At 40.4% G+C, this 21374-nt stretch overlaps 1 protein-coding gene across 1 annotated transcript in view; it reads right to left on the minus strand.

Moving 5' to 3' along the window:
• The window catches only part of cntfr (ciliary neurotrophic factor receptor), a 212092-nt gene that overhangs the window by 176767 nt on the left and 13951 nt on the right, over nt 1-21374 (minus strand). The gene's annotated exons all lie outside the window — the stretch shown is intronic.

Consider the following 21374-nt stretch of genomic DNA (forward strand, 5'->3'; position numbering starts at 1 on the left):
TTCAGTCTACTCTCTCTATCCCTCCTATTTTTTTAATTCATCCACAGTGTTTATTCAATCAGGCAGTGTTTAAACAGCATGCGAAAAAATTCAAAATGTACTTGTATCCAGCCTGTAGGGAATTCAGTGCAGTCTTATCTACTCTGTGCATTCATTTCTCCCCTGCCTCCATCGCTCCTTCTTTCCATCTGGTTTCCATTCTCTCCACCTGCCCATCAGTCTGCAGCTAGGGACAGGTGAGCCTATTACACGCTTCTCACACTGTCTGCTACACACACACACTCACACGTACACACACACACACACAAAAAAAAAAACCACACTAGGCTCTACTTCATGGTAACTTAGCGTGCCATGCACATCAGCCAAATCTGCTGCGCTGTAAAACGGCTGTTACCACAGCCACGTCACGCTCCTGATGAAGTGGTCTAGTGTCGAATATGAAAGCCGCACAAAAAAAAAATAGAGAATAGAGGAAAATAGAACTGAATGGGTTTTAATAGAATAAAATGGGTCAAGCCCTGAAATAGACCTTTTGAGCTTTGAAAGCCAAGAGCCAAATTTAATTATAAAATGAAACGTTAAGTTTAATTGAATCAACTTAATACTAAAAAGGGATTAAATCTTAATGGGACGGCATCTGAAAAACAAAGGAGTCACATTTTAATCACTCATGTTCACTTACTAAGAGGTGAACTAGGTATACAGAGGTGTCACTTTCCAATAGATCAAAATATGTTCACTGTAAGGCAACAACTGAACTAATGCGAGTCAGAGTGCAGTCAAACAGAAATGAACGCAAATGGGGTTTAGAGGTTCACTGAACCACTCTATCAAGTCAACATGTACTTCTCCAGGCTCAGAGATGTCAGATGTTACCCTCTAAGCATAGTCTTTCATGTAAGGTGGTTAGCCTTACCTTCACAGTCCAATTCAACAGGCAAGGGGGGGGGGGGGGGGATTATACTACAATTATAAAGTATCCGTGATAGTGTGTTGGCCCTCTACTGTTGAGAGCCAAGGAGAAAATGATCATGTAGTCGGCTTAAAGGTGATGACCGGTGCACCAGCAGACAACTCATCCCTACAGCACTGCTGAAGGCAAGAGCATTAAAGTCAGAAAGGGTTTAAATAGTGTTTCTTAATATGAGATGAGAGGAAAACACACTGTGGCTTCGCCATTTAAATCCCACTGTAATCACTGCAATCAATTGTAGTAATCCTGTTTTGGCCAGGATTCACTTGCACATCTTCCAATATGAAAAAACATGAATTGCATAGGCTAAATACATTTTTGTGGCATTATTTGCCTCCTATGGTGCTTCGGTTCATCATTTCAGATACGATGTCCCCTTACATTTTCATTTTCTACCACAGATAAATCTGAGCTCAGTATCACAGTTAGGATATTTTGCTTGTTTTCTATTTTGTTGCCGTTTTTTTTATGTAGAGTCAAGGCAGCCCATCTCGGCTTCTCTAGAGCCATCAGTGGCTGAAAGGCTATTTATTTATTTCCAGAAACACTGCCTGCCTCCCTGCTCGGCTGGAGGAGAGAGAGAGAGAGAGAGAGAGAGAGAAAGAGAGGGGGAAATAAAGTTGAAGGTGGGGGGAGATTTGCTGATGCTGCCGTGCAGCAACATTGCAGAACGTGCTATCATGTGAAACATCACCTTTTAGACAAGTACACACTTTCTCTCCGTGTCTCTGGCTCCCCCTCTTCTTGTTTGTTCCTCCTCTCTCTCCTTGCCTCAGTCTTCCTTGCTCTTTTTCCCTTATTTCCCTTGCTCTCTCTGTGCCTCTCCATGGACACACACCCATAGTTTTCTCCCATTTTCTCCTTCTTCCAGACCTTGACACCAGCTGTACATTTCCAACTCAGCAGTTCTTGAACCCTCCAAATGGCACAATGGGATTTCACACCAACTAAGAACACACAAATAACAATACTGAAGAAAAAAAAACCCCAACAACAACAAAATAACCAAAACAAAACCAAGCAAATCAGCACAAACAAATCCCACAGGCCTCTGTGCGGTTCCAGATAGGGAGCTTGACAGTATTAGCAGGCCAGGCTAAAATTATTTATGTGGAGAGTGAAAGCATGATTATGCAAGAAGGAAAGAAAGACCAAAAGAGAACAAGAGGAAGAGCTAAATATACAGAAGCTACTACAGAGAGAGGGATTAAAATAGATGAGATGTGAATGTGAACAGTGAGAGAAAACTCTCGGAGATAATTACACACTCAGCATGTGTCTTTTCAACACCCCCATATCAGCAGATCACCCCAGTTCCACAGCCACAGATACCCAAACTCCATATGTATCATTACTTTTTAATAATATTCAATCACAGCACTATAGGGTCACAACGTGGGTGGATTTTCACTTCAGCGGGGCAGCCAAAAGCTGCTAAAATCTTAAAAACATGGCTGTACATCCTAATTCAGGGGATACGCTAGCTACAGACAAGACAAGAGATCTGACAAGCAAACATTTTGCTTGCAGTCAGGATTACAGATGCACCACATGAAGCAGACATTAGTAAAATGTAAACTTCTGTTACTTCCCAGCAAGTCGGCCCATGTCCATATTCATTCAGACACCAAGACAAGGAAAGCTTACTCAAAATGCTGTCAAATAATTTGAAATTCTAGTTGAGCCATTAAACCAGGTCGTGGGATGTTTGTCTCAGAGGCAGCATTTCCACCTTTTTGATCTTTGACAAACCATAACGCTAAACCAGTCAACCTGGAGGCTCTTTAATTTGCAATGCAAAGGGAAAACTCTTAATGGGTTTTGTGACAAACAGTGGATTACTTTTGTAACCAAAGCACATGTACTGAAACTAAATGCTAATTAAGGTTTTTTTTCCCCCCCAATTTTAATTACTATATCCTACTGTTTTTGTTATCAAGCTTGCTCAGTGAGTGACAGAGAAGTGGCAGTCTGCCATGTCTACTGGCCATACATAATGCACTTTACAAACAGATGTCTTTCCCGCATTGTGAATTTATTGCAGGGATAAGGGATTACAGCAGAAAGGGGGGATTCACAGCAGCCGACAGCCAAAAGCTGGGATTGGATTTATTCGTTTGTCTGTTAGTCACTTCAGGACCAACAGGGTTTTAGGAATGGGGTCAAACTGTATTCTTTGCTTTCTTATAGCACAATGTTTACACAATGTCAACTTTAACTAATTTCATACAGTTTTTATTTTACTAAACATTCACATGTTTAGCTTTTATAGTCTAAAATCTAGGACAACAAAAGGAGAGCAAACTTTGCAGTATAAAATCATCACTTTGCACTTATAAAAACTAAAAGTAAGGACAGAGAATTAAAAGGTTACCCTGGCAGAGTCACCACCATAAATCAATGGGCTAAAAGGAGACCTAGGAGCCACTGAACTGCACATTGCAAAAAATCCAATGTGAATCCAGCCAACAGTCCCCCAATTCTCCCCTTCTGCTCTGTTTCCCTGGCCTGTTCTGTTAAAGCCAGGGCTATTATTAGCAAGCAAAGGGATCAGGTTAAGAAGATGAAGGCTAAAAGAGCATGGCGAGACAGAGAATTTAACTATGGGCATAGTGTGGAGATAAACCCCCTGAAAACAGGTTGACCTGCCAGTTTATTTGCAGAACACATCTACCATGTAAGTGAGAGAAACTAAATTAATTATGTCAATTAATTACTTACATCCACAGCACAGCAGGGATTTTGATGGGAGCAAAGAAGTCTAGAGATAATGGTAAATTATTTTAAAAGTGTAGTTTTGCTTGAATGTCTCATATCTGTCTTTAATAAGATAAAAGAGACTATTACGGCATGGTAATGATGCTGACATCTAAAAAGAGAACAAAGAAAACAAAGCAGGGAGATGTTAAAAGGGAGCAGGGAAAGGTGAGATGGGAATCAGGTAAACTCAAGTGAGAGTGTCAGCGGTGATGAAAGTAACAAGGCTTCAATAAATAACTGCTCAAAACACTGAGTGCAAGTATATAATTGGTCCCAACCTGGTCCCATTTAATTGTTCCAGAGAACTGCTGCCTGCCTTGAACCAGCATCTAGAAAAGCCTCAACAACAACTGAAGCAAAAGAGAAGCAAAAACCAATCAGCAGTTTAAAATTCACAAATATATAAGCCAACAAAACAAGCAATGGGAACAAATTCAAAAAAAAAAAAGGTGGAAAAAAATCATTTAAAAAATGTGACTGAGAAAAAACACAAGGATTGTACAGTTAAGATGTCTAAGGTTAAGAAAGCAAACTGGAGGCACAGAGTTCAGACTATAAGCCTCATAATCTGCTTCATAACTGTCATCTGACATCACTGCAGCAGATGCTTCATCTTGGATGCTGCTCTCTCTGCCTGTTCTAATGTAATGGGCTGGGGGTCTGTCTGTCACACTGCAATGTCATGAAAACAGAGCAGACAGAGGGAGAGAGATATATACACAGAGATCAGAGGTGGTTTGGTACAGCCATTTTCCACTATATAAAGCGGAGGAGGGAATTAGAAGTGTACTCAGCTACAGTGTGCTGTATACTGCCATGAAAAAAAAAAGGGTGTTGGAGTATGTACATGTATATCAGCAAAGCAGCTTGTATACAGCTTTTGAAAGTGACACTACTTAGTTTCTTATGTAAATGCACCATAAAGTGAATATATAATGTGTTGATTTCATGTTTCTGGTCGCATGTGCTTCGCATACATTAGAGGGTTTGCCTTATTGCTTATAGTGGTACAACCTGTGCAGTGACTGACCTGGCTCTAATTAAATCATCGAAAGGGAACGAGCTAAGAACAAAATTGGAACAATAAATATGTTGCATTTTCTTTACATATGCAAATCCTCAACTGGCAAATAGTATAATAGTATTCAGAGGGACAAACAGAAACAATATAATTTCAAAAATACTAATAAATCGATGACAGTTTTATATCGGTTTGCTGGGTACAGGACTAAAATCTACAGAGGAAAAGGCAGCAGTAGTAGTTAGATCATATATACCCTTTAAGTTTTAAGTGTTTGTACTTAAACTTTAATCTGCCACGTAGCATGTGAATAACATCCATAGGCAAGACAATACCCTGGCAAATTTACATCCACGTTTTGGGAGCAAATGCAGGGAGTGTTCTTCATACAGAACAGCAAAAAGTAAGGACGTGTGGGTCAGAAGCCTTGTCTCGCAATCTTCCCCCTAATCACACTGTATAAATAACAGCATGTTATGTATAACCTTGTTTACTCGGGCACATTTGTGCGTTTGGGAGAGTGCGAGAGCAGTGAGAAAGCCTAATTGCATTTTTCTTACAGGCCAAGTTGTTATCCCCCAAAAGTCTTTCTACATTTGTTAATTCACAGTCGCAGAGACAAGTTAAACAGTGGCACATTGCTTCACATATCACACTGACTTTATTTATTACTCGCTGTCAGTTGAGATTTTTCCGGGCTATTTTAGTCTCTGTCTTGTCCGACTACATGTGTCCTGATGTGACATTCCTCCAGAGATCATAGGTATCGCCTTACCTATGATGGGTGATTGATACGTTTGTGACCTAATGCAGGAGGAGATGAGTTATCGAGTTCTCTTTACATGCAATTGATGATCACCTCTTCGAGGGATTACGCAGAAAGTTTGAAGTTAATAACTTCTGTTGTATTTCTCTTTCAGGTAATTGAAGACTGGACGTCAGCACTGTCTGAAAAAATGGACAACATCGGCCTTCAAGCAGTCATTCGCTATCTCGGTCTCAGGGGTTTACCACACGATGAGGTCCTTGGCCTGGCTTGACCTGATTTGGCCCCCTTAGACTGGAGGTCGTGGACGCCAACTTCCACAAAGAACTTGTCAATCTCCCCTCGTACATACTGTAGGCGGGACGAGTGGTCAGCACCAACTCATCAGGGTTCAAACGGGGGCTCAAAACTTAAGCTCTGACTTTATGTATGCTTTTCATGAAGATTAATGTTTTTTTTCCAACAATAGAAAGCAAAGTAATGTTTTAGATTAAACTGAAAAAATCTGTAGCTAATGTTAATGTTATCCCTTTCTTTTTGTATTATGTAATCATTGTTATCTCACACACATAGACGGACGCACATAAAGAAGCATAAGGCTTTACAGATCCTGCCCAGTCAGTCTGTCTCATAGTCACTTCATTACACACACACATAAGCACAGAAACAACAATGATTGAATGACAGCGAGCTGCTATACACACAATCAACTGAGCTGTGTTGGAAAAGTCAGACATTTCAACTTCTCAGAAGGCAATCGTGTAATGAGAACAACCTTTAATTTCACACCAGCACAGAATAGAACAACCGCAGGCAGTAACTCATAATTTATTTAGAATTCCTGAAATGCACCTTTCTTCACAATCGAAAACAATCAAATCTTGAGTTGGAACTGTGTTTAAATTATACAGCAGGGCAAAATTAGAAAGTAATGACAGGAAGTGGTCAACTTTTAATGTCAGTCTTATAACAGAGCTTTGTGCAGAGCTGTCAGGGTGGACTGAGGATTGTGTACTAAGATTTCTTACAATTTCATTATGAAAAGAGGTCAAACAATTGTCACTGCAGGCTTTCATGGACAATGAGCCACAAATACTCGTTCCCCACAAGGAATTCATGTCGAGAAGTGTAAGTAAAATTAAGGCAAAGATCAAACATTTCTTATTCCGAGAGAGTCCGTTTAATGTCAGCCTCCGAAAGATCAGAAGCAGAATTAGGATTCTATTCTTATTCTGAGCAAGTCAGGGGGAAAATTGTAAAGCACCAGTTGCTTGTTACTTGTTATTCAAGGTATATTACATTTTATCCTGTAACACCACGTTTCTGTCAGAATCAAAAAACGTGCATAAATCAGATGTCTCAACTCGAGACCCACCATTCAAAAAACTAAACACAGATTCTTCAAGAATGTTTTTATTAAAATAAAGATTATTATTTGACAACTTCCCTTTCCCTTTTTTTTTTTTTACTAGAAATGAAGTGGAGCAAACTAGTTGCAAAATATCCAAAGTGATAAAAAAAAAAGTTTCATCTTAAAAGCTGAGAGACAAACAAAGAATAGCAAAGAGAGAAAAATAATGAACCCTAGAGCCAGTGAGAAGGACAAAGAGAGGAGAGTGAAATCCCTGAGGGATGTTCAGGAGATTCTCACTCCTCTCTTCACTGCATCCACCTCTGTACCATGAGCTGTAAAGGCAGTCAAAGAAGGAGGGAGGGAGGAAGACAGAGGCAAGAAAAGAAGGAATGAGAAAGGAAAAACAAGGGGGGGGGGGGGGGGGGGTAAGAAAAATTTTGATCATGTTCTCTCCTCTGGCAGTTTGATAACAACTGTCTGACTTGCCTTGAGATGGCAGCGCAAGGGCAGAGGGAGGAAAGGGAGGAGTGATAGAAGGCAAAATGAATTGAAAGGCTTTATTTAATAGATGAAGCAGGGAGGGCAGCTGACAGTTTGACAAAGATGGTCATATTTGGTGGGAGATGAAGACAGAGGCTGAAGGGAGGTGTACTGGGAGGGCATGGAAGAGCTAAACGCTGCTCTGTTTTAAGCGTGGGAGAAGGAGCAAGGTGGGAGACAGACTATCTGACAAAGATTGTTTGGTATGAGATGAAAGTTAATGGAAAGGGAAGAGGAAGGGAGTTAAAATGCTTCTAATGTGATTTTCAGGAATTTACCAAAATAAAACCTAATAAAAAAAAAAAAGGAAGAAGGAAGGATGAATAAGGAAGGTATTTTTTTACACTTTGCTCATTGTGGTGTAGTGAGGGTAAACACACAAATGCAAGTGATTAGATTATCCTTTCAACCATCCATTACATGACTAAGAAGTGGTTAGCTATGCTAACATATCAACATGAACTCCTCTTCCACCTGATTCGAAACTAATGCACTACTGGCTGACTTGGCCCTAGGTTTTGCTCTGTGTTTTCAGTTCATAAAAACATGACAACTGTTCCAGAAACCTTAAATTTCTCCTAAAAAACTTTGTTCCTGAGGTGAGACAAATGCCATTTTGCATCACTGTAATTTTTAGGGGTGCTATTTTTGTGGCAGGTTCATTTTTTTTTTGGGCTGCTGTCGTCATGTGTCACTGTGATTGGCACAGCTGTTTCAGAGAGATGAGACCAGCGATGTGACAAGCGAAGACTGCGCTCATTAATCAGCACATCCTCAAATTTCTATTCACCTTCACCAAGCCTTTTCGCACTTTGCGCCGCTACACATGCGTGAACCAAAATAGCAAGGAGCACTTGGTGACGCCGACGCAGTCCGTCTAAGACCTACAGCTCTGCATTTGTCCTTCCGTGATTAAAGTAGGGCCCTAGATCTAAAATGCATAGTTAAAGAACTTGTTCTTAAAGGTTAGCGGCTGAGAGATGTAAATCACCACCCAGCTGAAATTAAATACAGTGCACAGTGTGTCCCAGAGTTCAGCTTGGCAAGCTGTGGAGTGACTAAAGAGTGACAGCATCCCTAGGCAGGAGAGGAGAAAGAAGAGATACGGAGATGGAGAGGAAGTAGAAGAAGGAAAAATGACTGGCAGATTGATAAAAAAGACTCATCTCTGCTGGGATGTGAAGAAATAGCTGGATGAAGGTGTGGTGGGAAAAGATCAGAGTGGGAAGGAGGAAGTGAGAAAAATATACTGAAAATGAGTGATGTGGTCTCCTCTGTTCCATGTGCGACTAAGAGAGAGGGGTCAGAAATGGGGAGGTAGAAAAGGAATAAAAAATGGGAAAAGCAAGAAAGAAAGAGGAAATGTTTTAAACAAGAGAGAGAGATAGAGAGAGAGAGAGAGAGCGAGAGAGAGAGACATGGGCAAAGTGGGAATAGGCAGGATAGCATACTGTCAAAGTTGGCCAAAGATGGGAGAGATTGATCGTGAGGCCAAGTGGATGGATACCAAGAAAGATCAAAAGGAGCAGAGGGAGAAAAAGAGAAGGATGAAGGGAGAACAAAGAAGCAAAACTGGACTAAAATCGGGCTTAACTGTCGATCAAAAGGAGGGAGGGAGCAGAACGAGGCACAGAGACAGACAGAGGGGAGGGCGGGCAGAGACTGAGAGAGCAAAACGGTGTGAAATCGACATGAAAATGAGGGGATGTTTGGGGGGGGTAAAGCAGCTCGCTGTGACACCTGAGGTTTGTGAGGGTTTAGGGTAGGTTGGCTCAGCACGATAAGATAACTGCCACCTTATCTGTGGCCGTCAGACTGCTAACACACACATAGACACGCACAAGCCAACATACGAACACAGATGCAGCTCACACACAGAGTTTCCTTTGGCCAGGGAAAAGCAGACATGGTACAAAACGCTACTGGAAGATTGGCAGACAGGTGTTTGGGCCTGAGACTGGAATTGACTCAGATGGTTATTTGTGTGTGGCTGTCCGTGTGTTGTTCTGTGCTTATATGTGTGTGTACACTTAACTTTGTGCAGAGTTGGAGAAGGAAAATGGAGATCCAGGAGTTAAACATTTCTTTAAATTTGATTTGTACACTGTGATTGTAGAAACCAAGCTTATGAACTTATGTTCCATGCCTGTCATACATAAGGGGAAAATTCAAACGTGTATGAAAATGTATGTTTTTTTTTGTGAAGGACACTGAACATGTGGATTCAACCAGCGCAGATTTTTGTATTACACACACATTTTTTTTGGTCACATTTGGTTCTGGTTATATTTGTTTATATGGGTACACATGCTGCATTACATGTGCAGAATTAGAGATGTTCGGTGTCTACCTGCATCTGTGTGAGATGTCATGACAATGTACATCGATCGACTTGTTGGTTCTGTTTTGCTCCCTATTGCAAACCATGGCTCAGGCTTTAAGTGTTGTTAGTCACACACACTGTCTCTCATGGCTTGTATGTAATCAGTGTTTCAGGGAGGAAATCTGGAGAGGGGGGTAGCAGCAGTACAGACTTAAACCACTGTGAGATTGAACAGGCTAAGACAAAGTGATAAATGAAAGAGTGAGAGACATTAAAGAGAGAAAGAGCAAGACCATTATGATAGAATCAGAAGAAGTAAGAAAATAGATGGTGAAAGGGTTGAAGTGTTTTGTATTGCATAACAATAATGAAGCATTATGTGCTGTACAGACATAATTAACAGACAAAGGCAAACTACTACAAAAATGACTACATACTAAATTCAACTAAATCATGTAACTTGTATGATTTCGTGCTGGAAAGAAAGCGAAGTACAGAGCACAAAGCAGAGGGGGAAGTAGCTAGGCAACATTAACTAGCAGTTCAATGATCTGCTGTAGTTGTAACTGCTTACAAATTCCAAGGACACATGCAGATACTCATCCACTTTGGACACGATGCTGATTGGCCAATGGTAAAGGTTTTTATGTTTTCATTGCAGGATTGCGTACCTGATTATGTACTTAATCTTTATGAAGTAATCTGTGTAATTGTGAATCTTGATGGACAGAAATTTGGAAATCAATTGAACGCACAAATAGGCCCATTTGAAATCCCATATGCCATTACCATATGGGATATTTCCCAAAACCATCCACATCACTTTACAAACATATCCACAGCTTTATACTGTCCGAAGGGACAAACAAATACCACATATATATAACAAAATACCCACAGGGGATCGGTGCCATTTAGATTCATATTATGAAACAAATCAACATCATGATGCACCATCATTACTTTGGCGGAGAGTCAGGGACAGAGATTGGATTTTTATACCCTGGTTGCTTTAACGTGAAGGCTATGAGAGTCAGTCGGTCATCTACAGCCATAAATGTTAATTAACAGCCTTAGCTGCTGGACATTCATTTCCTGCTATAGCCAAAAGGGAGGACTCATAAAAAATAGGGTGCATGTGCATGTGCAAGCATGTCACATGTGTGTGTGTGTGAGGTGTACGAGTGTGAGAATGTACATGAGAGTGCGTGCGTTTGTGTTGGGTTGTGTGCGCAGCATCATGTGTGACAACGTGTGAACGTCTGCATGCTCCAAGGACGCGGTGATGAAAACTGTCCCAAAGGCTCCTCTGTCCTTTTCTAATACGCCTAATAAGCCGTCAGCACAAACCATAACTAGCTAGTCACACCATGACAACATAATAAAGCTGCACAGGGACAAAGTCAGGTAAAAGTCACACCATGGCCACATATAACAAGAGCGCGCACACACACACTAAGTCAGGGGAATTACACTGTGACATCACGAAGAGCAGCAAAGGACGTAGGAAAGGTAAAAATGACACTATGGGCTCGCGTTACAGCTCTGTGAGACCAATGTAAGGCAAAGGTCAGTCCATGACATCGTAATACATGGCCAATATGGGATGAAGGTAACACTATGACCTCACAGTACAGCTATAAATGACCACAGCTAGGCGAGTCATTGTGTGTTGTCATGGCACGCTAGCTGACCAAAGTAAAGTCAGAAGCATCACAATGGCATCGTGAAATCACTCCTGATTTCATAAGTTGAGTATTAGGTGGAGATGTCACTCTGACAATAAGTTTTTTCTTATTTCAGTTTTCAGCACTTTGAGTTGACAGACAGACAGACAGACAGAAAACTTTATTAATCCCCAAAGGGAAATTAGGTTGTTCCAGTAGACCGTGAAGAGTAGATAAAATAGGATAAAACAATATGAGATATACAAACAAGAACTCCAGTACTAAAAATATGTATAGATAAAAATAGAGATAAATAGAAATAACAAGAAATAAAAATGAAAAATAAAAATCTAATACAATAGAATAGAAGAGTTGGTGTCTATACTGAGTACAGTTTAGTGATGCCTTAGTGCATTAGGCTCAAAGCCACCTGGCCAGAGGGGACTAATGGCAAAATTATCATTTCACAAGAAGCCAGAGATGGCCACAGCTGGCTCCATGTACTAACACCAAAAAAAAAAATTAAGCATTGCTTTTAACGGTTGTGTTGTTAATGCTACCAGCTGCTACTGTAATTTTTATTTCGCTCTTTTCTCTCCAGTCGAGCTTGTCTGGTGAAGCTGACTAATTAATCAAGATAAAAACCAAACAACGCACCCTACCAGTGTTACCAGCCCTGGCCGTGGAAAACAGAGCTAATGGAGACAAGCCATAACTCTCTCTTTCCATCTCACTGTCAACGCCTCCCATCCTCCCCTCTCCCTTCTCCCCCATGGCCCCATCAATCAATCCATTTATCCCTTCTTCCTCATCTACCCACTCCTCTTATCTATCTAAATGTATTGTAGGACACCACCATTTCAGGCCAGTGTAGTATTCTGACCATGAAGATGTTTTACAGGAGCCCCCACCTCACCCTCACCCCCACCTCCTCTTCAACCTTACCTTCCCTAAACAGATAGGAGACAAACCCCCGTGTTGGAGTCACGGTTCAGTGGTTTCTAATTATGTGTTCACTGTTGGAGCCTGGTCAGAATATTTCATATAGACCCATGAGAGTGAGATAAGAGAGACAGGAGGGAATGAAGGAGGGAGGGAAGGATAGAGAGGCAGGAGAGAGACAGAGATAGAAGCAGAGAGAGAGAGATGGAGAGAGGAGCAACACACACCATACAGTGCATAAACTCGCTTCATTTACTGTTTATACTGTCCAGGAATGACATTAATAAGGCAGAGTGGCATATGAAGAGAGAAAGAAAGACCAAGAAAGAAAATGTGGTTTCAGATTAATTTACATTTACATTTCTGTCTTAAATTGAAGTAAAAATGTCAAAAATCAGATTTCATAATATTTACCCTGATACCAAAACATGTGTTTTCCATTTAGTTATAACCACCTCACCAAAATAATCATGGTCTGAGGCTGCCTGCATGGTCCTGATGTTAACATTGAATTTTAAGTTTACGGTTATGATTTTGCCTGAGCTAACTGTAACCGATACACTTGCTCCCTTTCACCACCAGCCCATAAGTAATAAAACCCCCAAATTTGTGAATTTTAATGGCATGTGTTGCTCATCAGTGTTTTCCCGCACATGAAAAAAACATCTCTTCCCTTTGGCTATGGCTCACATCCCACCTGAAAAGAAATGCATCCCAGCGTAAAATTAGTGCTTGCAGGAACTCACAGAGTAAGAGCAAAGGCCTCACATTATTGACACAACTTTTAACATCCAGTGCAATTGCACTGCCCCTAAATTTTGTATTCTGTTCAGTTTGAACACACCATTGAAAGCCCAATCAGAACACCGAGTGGAACAGCAAAATTCACCTGCATGTTTTAACAAAATACTTCCATACATAGCCTAACCCCTAACCCACAGCGTTTTCATCCCACAATGAAAGGTTAAAATGAGACTTTGCCTTTTAGTAATTATGCAATAATTAGACGGACTTCTTGACCTTGCGTGTATAGTTAAATGCGCCACACATACACCCTCAGGAAGACAATCACACATGCACACAGTGGCTCTTCTCAGGGCTCTTAAATGACTGGTGTCATTAATGTTGGTGTGCGGTTGCCAGATGTAATATTTCCTGTGGTCATTAGACCATCTGGTGGCCTGACTCCTCTCATATCTCTATCTGTCTCTGCCTGTCTGCCTACATGTGCTGCTCAGCCCATGTCTTCCTATTTCTCTACGAATTTGCCTCAGTTGTGTTTCTCTATTTTGTTAACTCTGTATTTCCTTCAGCCTCAGTTTCTCTCTCATTGTGTGCCTCTCACCTACACAGTATATGTCTACCATACTGATTTTTTATAAATTATTTTCACTCACTTTCATCCTTTTTCAGCCTCTCACGGCCTCTTTTCCCTGCTCACTTCATCCACAAATCTGTAATGGAAACCCACTGATGTATGCAGCCATTTTCGTGCTTCAGAATGTTAACTGAAGAGATCTTGAAACTCGTCTATGGAGGGGTCAACATCCCTTAAAGCTTCCTCATCGCTGTAATTATGGCGTTATTGGTGAATATAACAGGACACATAGGGTTTCACCCTAATATCCAGGATTTCAAAAAGGCTGCTAAGATATCTGTGCATATAGCTATTTTTCTGATCTATCTTTGTTAATAAGGTTGAATAAAAAATATAAATTTAATAAAAATGTAATTGCTTGTTTGTAGTAAGCCAACAGAAACATTTGCAGATATAATGGTGCACATGACCGCCTTCTTATGAACGTTAAAGAGAGGTTGCTCCTCCTTTGTTAGATTGAAGTTTATTCTTCAATGCAATTACAAGCACATTACACCATTTGAAATATAAAACATGGTGGTTGGCGTAAGGAGAAAATATTAATGTGGTAATAACAGAGGAACAATGGTGCAGAATTAGCATTCCCCTCATGTCTCTACTGACAGCTAGGTGTTTCAAAAACAGCACAGATATATGTGCTTGGTGAAGTGACTTCTGTTGCATATTAATTTGCTTTTGCTTCAAATTGTTCTAGCTAAAGCAAACCATCACAATAAGGACACACGCTGATGTGATCAATTTAATCATCCGTGGCAGAAGTAGCAATTGGAACAGTCCCATTGAATGTACAGTTCCATGATTAAGGGTCTGAACTGACTCATGCGCAAACACCTTTTTAAAGGCACAGACAGCCATAGCCACAGCTAAATCTTGAAAGGCCAGCCTGTGTACAGTGCATACCCACACACACACACACACACACACACACACACACACACACACACAACTGCACACACTCTCACAGAAATAGCTTTGGTAATTGTTTCGTAGCTCTATCTCAATCCTTGAATTTCTCTTTATGCTCTTCTATTGATCAATAAAACCTCAAAATACGTTTCACTCTCATCCAATAACACATTTAAAAGGTCAATTTGCCAAACACCATTTGTGCAAGCAACAACACACACACCATCTAAAATTAACTTCAATGGAAAGGTAATCAGAACATGTAGATTGAGTGCTTCAGAATGTTAACATACATATTTTATGCATTACACATTCTTAAACTTAAATTCTGCTCCTTTGTGTTGAAAATTACTCTATTTCTGTCCTCTGCTCACCTGCCTACCTGCATCCAAACAGTTTCAACGCAATAATCTTTAATATAACACAACATTAAATATCATATTCTATGTAGAGGGAAATATAATTGTTAGGTAAATGATTTTTAGAAGCAAGAAAAGATGTGAGTATTTTCTTTGAGGTGATATTCAATGTTTCTATCACTTTTTTCCACTTTTTCTTGAGGGGCAATAAAGGTTAGAAAGAAGCTTTTATTTGATAGCTATATTGCTGCCATTGCTTCTAAGATTGAGTTTGCACTTTTTCACGTCCTCTATTGTCTCTGACTGTCCTTCTACTCATAATCAATCCTGAGAGCCCTCACGACTACTATGGGCATGCGAAACACTCAACAGGCTAAGCCAAAAGTACCAAAAATAACTATAATAAAACTGTTACGTGAGAGAGTGCTTTAGCAGTTTAGACACTTCGCCATCAAGGAGGCGGCAGCTTGCTCTGGTTCTCAAACACAGTTATGCCAATCAAAAACAGAAAGAAAACGATGGAAACATTACCATAGAAAGACCATATGTGTTTGTCTTTGCAACACTAGCATCAACAGAGAGGGCAATTTGTTCTAAGAGTGGGCAGGAAAATTGTTCTTCCCCCTTTGCTTTTATCGCTTACATTTCGAGCAGACAAAAGGGGGTGTAATCTCCATTCACCTCTGAGACAGCAGTGAGAATCATGTCTATCTGCTTTTGTCATGTTCACATACAACAAAGAGCCCTGTTTGTATTTTCTTCTTCTTGCCAGTCTTCCAGTCTCATGGAAAGCAATGGATATTAGTTACTTAAAAGGTAACACGCAGTAGATGTATGTTCTTCATGAAAATGCTTTAAAATCAGGCCTTTTAATGAGCAAATTATTGTAAAACCAAATCTGATTTTAGATCAAATTTTTTTAACTATTTAATTCAAACAAAGAACAAGACGAATGTTTCAACTTTATCCAAAATTCAGATAATTTGTGTTTCACTGAAGCATCCCATCCGCAATGTCTTATGCAAATTACATGGAATGAAAGATTTTGTTCCCAATCAGAAGAATCCCCAAAATCTCAGCCTGAGAAAAACTGCCCTGTTTTTTTAGCTTTAATTGTATATTTTATGTGTTACTATGTGTTTCATGAGTACAAGAGGAGCTTTTCCACAACACAGGATGGAGAAATCGTTCAATTAGTGTGGACTCGCGAAAAACACATTACCAAAACTGAGTTCAAATGACTGGGGCTGAATGCTGCTGGCATGGTGACCAGACTTTCAGTATTCAATGAATCATTTCAACTTAAAAAGACACATCATATTTAGGGTATTACACTTCTCTGTCTTGCAACTCTGCACTTCCAAGACAAGAGTATCCACTCCACACTGCCTTCTATTCCTCTTAGAGCAGGGTACTGGACTCTCCATAATAAAACTGACAGTGCCCTCATAGCAGGGAGTGCACTGCTTTTAAAGGGAATTAGAGGAGCTGATTTGATTGGCCATGACTGATGCCAGCCTCTCACTCACTGATAATGTATTCCTCTGAACACACTCTGTTTTTCAAATGTGCCACAGGTGTGTTCTGTTCCTTAAATAATGAAAACAGCTCCCTATGTCTCACATGTAGGTCTAGTTTTTTGTCAAATGAGATTAGGAGGATAGCCAGGAGTCATGAAACATGAAAATTATCAGAGAATAGTCCATTGTGTCCTTGAAAATCCATTTACAGCCAGCTTTACATATTGCAGCGTGGCACTGAAAGCTCAGAAACAGTGCAGTGCCACAACTATCCCAATCCATGTTAATTTTGGGGAAGCCGAGAGCAAGCTTAAAGTACAGGCATTTGCATTTAAAATGAGACAGGCTCTTAGCTGTTTCCTTGACCACTAAATCACCTTAAGTTGGGTTTTCTACCGCAAGAAGCCGTGACGCTGAATCCAGTTTAGAAGTTCACACTACAAGGATAATTTTGAGTCAGAGCTCCACAACATCTCAGGGTACAATGTAAGCACAATCTGTGTATGCCGCTGCAGGTGGGGAGCTGGTGTGTGGTTCTAAGTTAATGTGTGTTGCTGTATTGTGGGAATCGTATTCCTAATGGGAGTGTCACAGCCCCGTGAGAATCCCTTATGCCAGTCGTTTGAACATAAAGTCTTCTAAAAGCCTCTTGCACATGAAAAACGACAGGAAGAGCTAAGTCAAGCACAGCCCCGAGCACAAAGTGAGAATCATTGTAAGAAAAAAAATTGTTTTTATTCCCAGTAATATTTATACTCCGCCCCGACCGAGGTTATCTGTTGTGTATGTGCGTGTGTGAGTGTATGTACATACGTTATACTTAAACAACACTATCGTGCACTGTACATCAAAAGGAAATTTCCTGGGCCTTGAGTGCATTTGCAGTCTAATATGAACAATGTCAACCAACTCAGAGCAGAATTTGCTTAACATTTAATGTTTATTTTTATTTTTATTTTCTCTCACTGTTGTTTTCAGAGGTCTTTCCTCTCCCCTAATGCAATTTTGACCCATTTCTTCTGGGGAACTTTGTCTTTTTTTTTTTTCCATTGCTCATCATTTGTATTATCATAAAATAGCAGTGTTGATCTAAGTCTGGCTTGTCTCATGGCGAAGCTAATTTAGTCATGTGTTGTGGCCAGGGATGTTGAATCAGTTGATATTGTTCAGCTCATTGAGCCAATTGAGATGGACGCTGTTGTCACAGCAGGAATGATGTGGTGATCATCTGAAGATTTGGAATTCATGCTTAGTCAATTAAATTGCTCCCCATAAGCTTCACTCAGAGCCATTTATCAGTGAAATTAAGCCAGAGCAAAAGCCACTCAGGAACTCTGACTCAGCACAATGTGTGTAATGTGTTCATGTACTTTGGTATTAAGACTACAGCGCAGAAGATTTGGGATTATTTAAAACTAATTAACACCCCTCAAGCCAGTCGGGAAGGGGTGCACGCCGAGGCCACGACGCTATTTAAGAATCTTCCCTAAGAGGATATATTTCACTGTGGTAGTTATGCAAGGAGCTGCAGCCATGTACCAGCTTGTATCATAAAATTATTCACAATAACAGCTACCCATCCAACAACACTGTTGTTGTTGTTGTTGTTTGCTTTTCCAATCAGCCAATCATGTGGCAGCAGTGCAATCCACAAACTCAGATACAGGTCAGGAGCTTCAGATAATGTGATCTCACTGACTTTGACCGTGGCATGATAGTTGGTGTCAGAGAGGCTGGTCTGAGTGTTTCTGAAACTGCTGATCTCCTGGGATTTTCACGCTCAACAGCTTCTAAAGTTTAACTCAGAATGGTGTGAAAAACAAAAAGCATCCAGTGAGCAGCAGTTCTGAGGACAGAAACACCTTGTGGTTGAGAGAGGTCAGAGGAGAACGGGCAGACTGGTCGGAGCTGACAGAGAGGCTACGGTAACTTAGATCACCACTCTTTATAACTGTGTTGAGCAGAAAAGCATCTCAGGATGAACAACACGTCCAGCCTTGAGGTGGATGGGCTACAACAGCAGAAGATCACATCAGGTTCCAGTCCTGTCAGCCAAAAACAGAAATCTGAGGCTGCAGTGGGCACAGGCTCACCAAAGCTGGACAGTTGAAGACTGGAAAAACATAATCTGGTCTGATGAACCTGGATGTCTGATGGGGCAGCAGATGGTACGGTCTGAATTTGGCATCAATAGCATGAATCCACGGACCTAACCTGCCTTGTGTCAACAGTCCAGACCAGAATCTCAAAGGAATGTTTCCAACATCTTGAGGAATCCTTGCCAAGGCCCTATCCAGTAATAGTATGGTGTTCCTAATGAAGTGCCCCCTGAGTGTATTTATCTGTTTCAATTTCCGCTACAGGTTTCTGTGTAAACAATCAAATACTTTTTTTTTCTCCCACATGGACCCACCAGTTACAGTCTGAGCAGGTGTAAAAGTAGACAGCCAGATCCTTATTCTCTATTTCTGATATTTTAAGAAGGATAATTTGACACAAAAACCCACCATGTAACCATAGCCTGACTTCCCAACACACACAGACTCACACACCCACACACATTCACACACACACACACACACACACAGCATATGCTGTGTAACTACCATCTTAAAGAGGCTTTCCAGTCTTGACAACTCAATTTTCTGATTATTATAACATAATCACAGCAGTTAATAGGCATTCTCATATTTCATTTAGGTTTTTATGAAAAAAAAAATTCTAGTTTGAGGCCATATTACTTCTAAGTAGGCAATTAAAACAAATTGCTTCTAGTAACGGAGAAATATGGTCGCTTATGATAAGTTCCATATGGACTTTTTTTCAACATTTCTGTCTTTTTGAGCTACCAGTCAATGGATTTATGCCATAGTGCAGGGTTGTGAATTATAACACACACGCACACATTTAAATGGAAATACCAGTGCGATACACTCATACCCAGTGCACAGAGCCATATATTCTATGGCATATAACACTCATTAAAAGGGATTTGTGCATGTGCATACGCACGCACAGGCGGACAGATGCAGAAACGCACACTGGCGCGTTCACACAGACACACGCAACACGTCAAGTTGAGCATAACCGAAGGGCTTCAATATGGATTTCACACTTGAGCTAAACCTCCTTAACTTTCCTCAACAATATGGACGCCTCGAGCCATGTCAGCTCCCCCACTGCCAGTACAAACATTCACTTATTCTTTACAGATAACATTCTCCCTCTGGTTTAAAACCTCATTAAAGCACATTGTTTATGGAGGAAGGTCTGAGGAATAATTTAATGTCTTTATGTGGCACCATGTATCTGCTTAAATGGACTGAGAAAGGATATTACATGCTGCATTCAGTCCCACAATGCTATGAACTAGTATGAACTCACAGTGTCAACTCATCTTTTGTCAGTAGGAAAATGTTCTCTATCCTTATTTTACAGTAGTACATTTGTAACCTCGGCCTAATAGAAAAAAACAGTGTATGGTGATTCTTATATATATTTATGCAATAACAAGAGGGTAAACTGAAGCATGATTTCCTGTCATAAAATGGTTTCAGCTCTTAATACGAATGAGATAGCCATGAAATTGCAACAATGCCAGCCAAAATTCTTACTTTTTTGAAACCTTTAACAAGACACTACATCTTACCCAACTAGGGGATAAAACATTGTTGCTCTTTCTTTTTTTTTTTGCTCACATAAGCTCACATGCAATTTGATACTTCCCAGACTCCAAGAGACAGAATATGTGGGACCATATAATGTCCATGACCAATAATGCATCAGGAATGTGTTGTGAGGAAATCGAGGAATTTGTCATGGGGAGGAAAAACTGAACGTGCGGCAGGAAATTGACCGACTGTTCAACATGCCTTCACTGTGAAATCTAATCTACTTCTAACACATGCATGAGCATTCACATGCAGGCGTACGTATTCTTTTTCACAAACACATATGCAGACTCTGTGCTCAGGCTTTTACAACAAGCACATGTGTGCTTGCAAACAAAATTAAGATCACAAGATAAAGATAAAAGTGTCATTTTAGCTCAAATGCTGAACTCCCTTGCACATCCACGCACAAGAAATGGCATCTCATCAACAAACAAAAGATAATGTTTGGTAAAATCGGGGTGGATGAGGCCAGCTCTGGTTGTGCCTGTCAGCCATGGCACCACTGCAGGTGGCTGTTGAGAGCAATCATAGAGCCACAGATGGAGCACGTAAAGGTTGCATCTGGAGGGAGAGGTGGCAGAAGGCTAGCATGACTGCCGCCTCTGGGCTCTCTGCTGATGGGTCCATTGGTTTTCAGATGTGTCTTCTACTGAAAAAAACATAATGAACACAGCAGTGGCAGCAATCACCTAGAGGGTTTTTGGACACGATTTTGCATTTCTGTGTGTAGTGAAGTTTGGGGAAACATGGTTAAAATGGAGGTATTGTGTAACTGTTTGTCAAGCACTTTAAGCTGCAAATAAGCCCAAAACGTGCTCTATAAAATAAAGGCTAATATGACTGATTTAAAAAAGAAAGGATAGTATGGTATGCTGAAAATAAGCCGAGGAGATCTAAACAACAATCTGCTAAGATGCCCTAAAAAAAAAAAAAAAAAAAAAAAAAAAAAAAAAGTCTGACCTCAAAATAAGCAACAACAACAAGATGGAAAGCTCTGATAAAACTGCACTTAATAACAGAAATGAAATGACAATAGGAACAAAACAGCAGAAAATAGTAGGTTGATAGCAATGCCCGTGAAATGACAAGGGAAATAAAAATAAATTAAAATACATATCCCTAATGAGTGGGATTGCAGAGAAACAGATGGTGTGTTCAGCTGGTGTTTGGAGCAGGGTTTTTATCCAC

The sequence above is a fragment of the Toxotes jaculatrix genome, chromosome 16 (assembly GCF_017976425.1).
Source record: "Toxotes jaculatrix isolate fToxJac2 chromosome 16, fToxJac2.pri, whole genome shotgun sequence".
Lineage (NCBI taxonomy): Eukaryota > Metazoa > Chordata > Actinopteri > Toxotidae > Toxotes > Toxotes jaculatrix.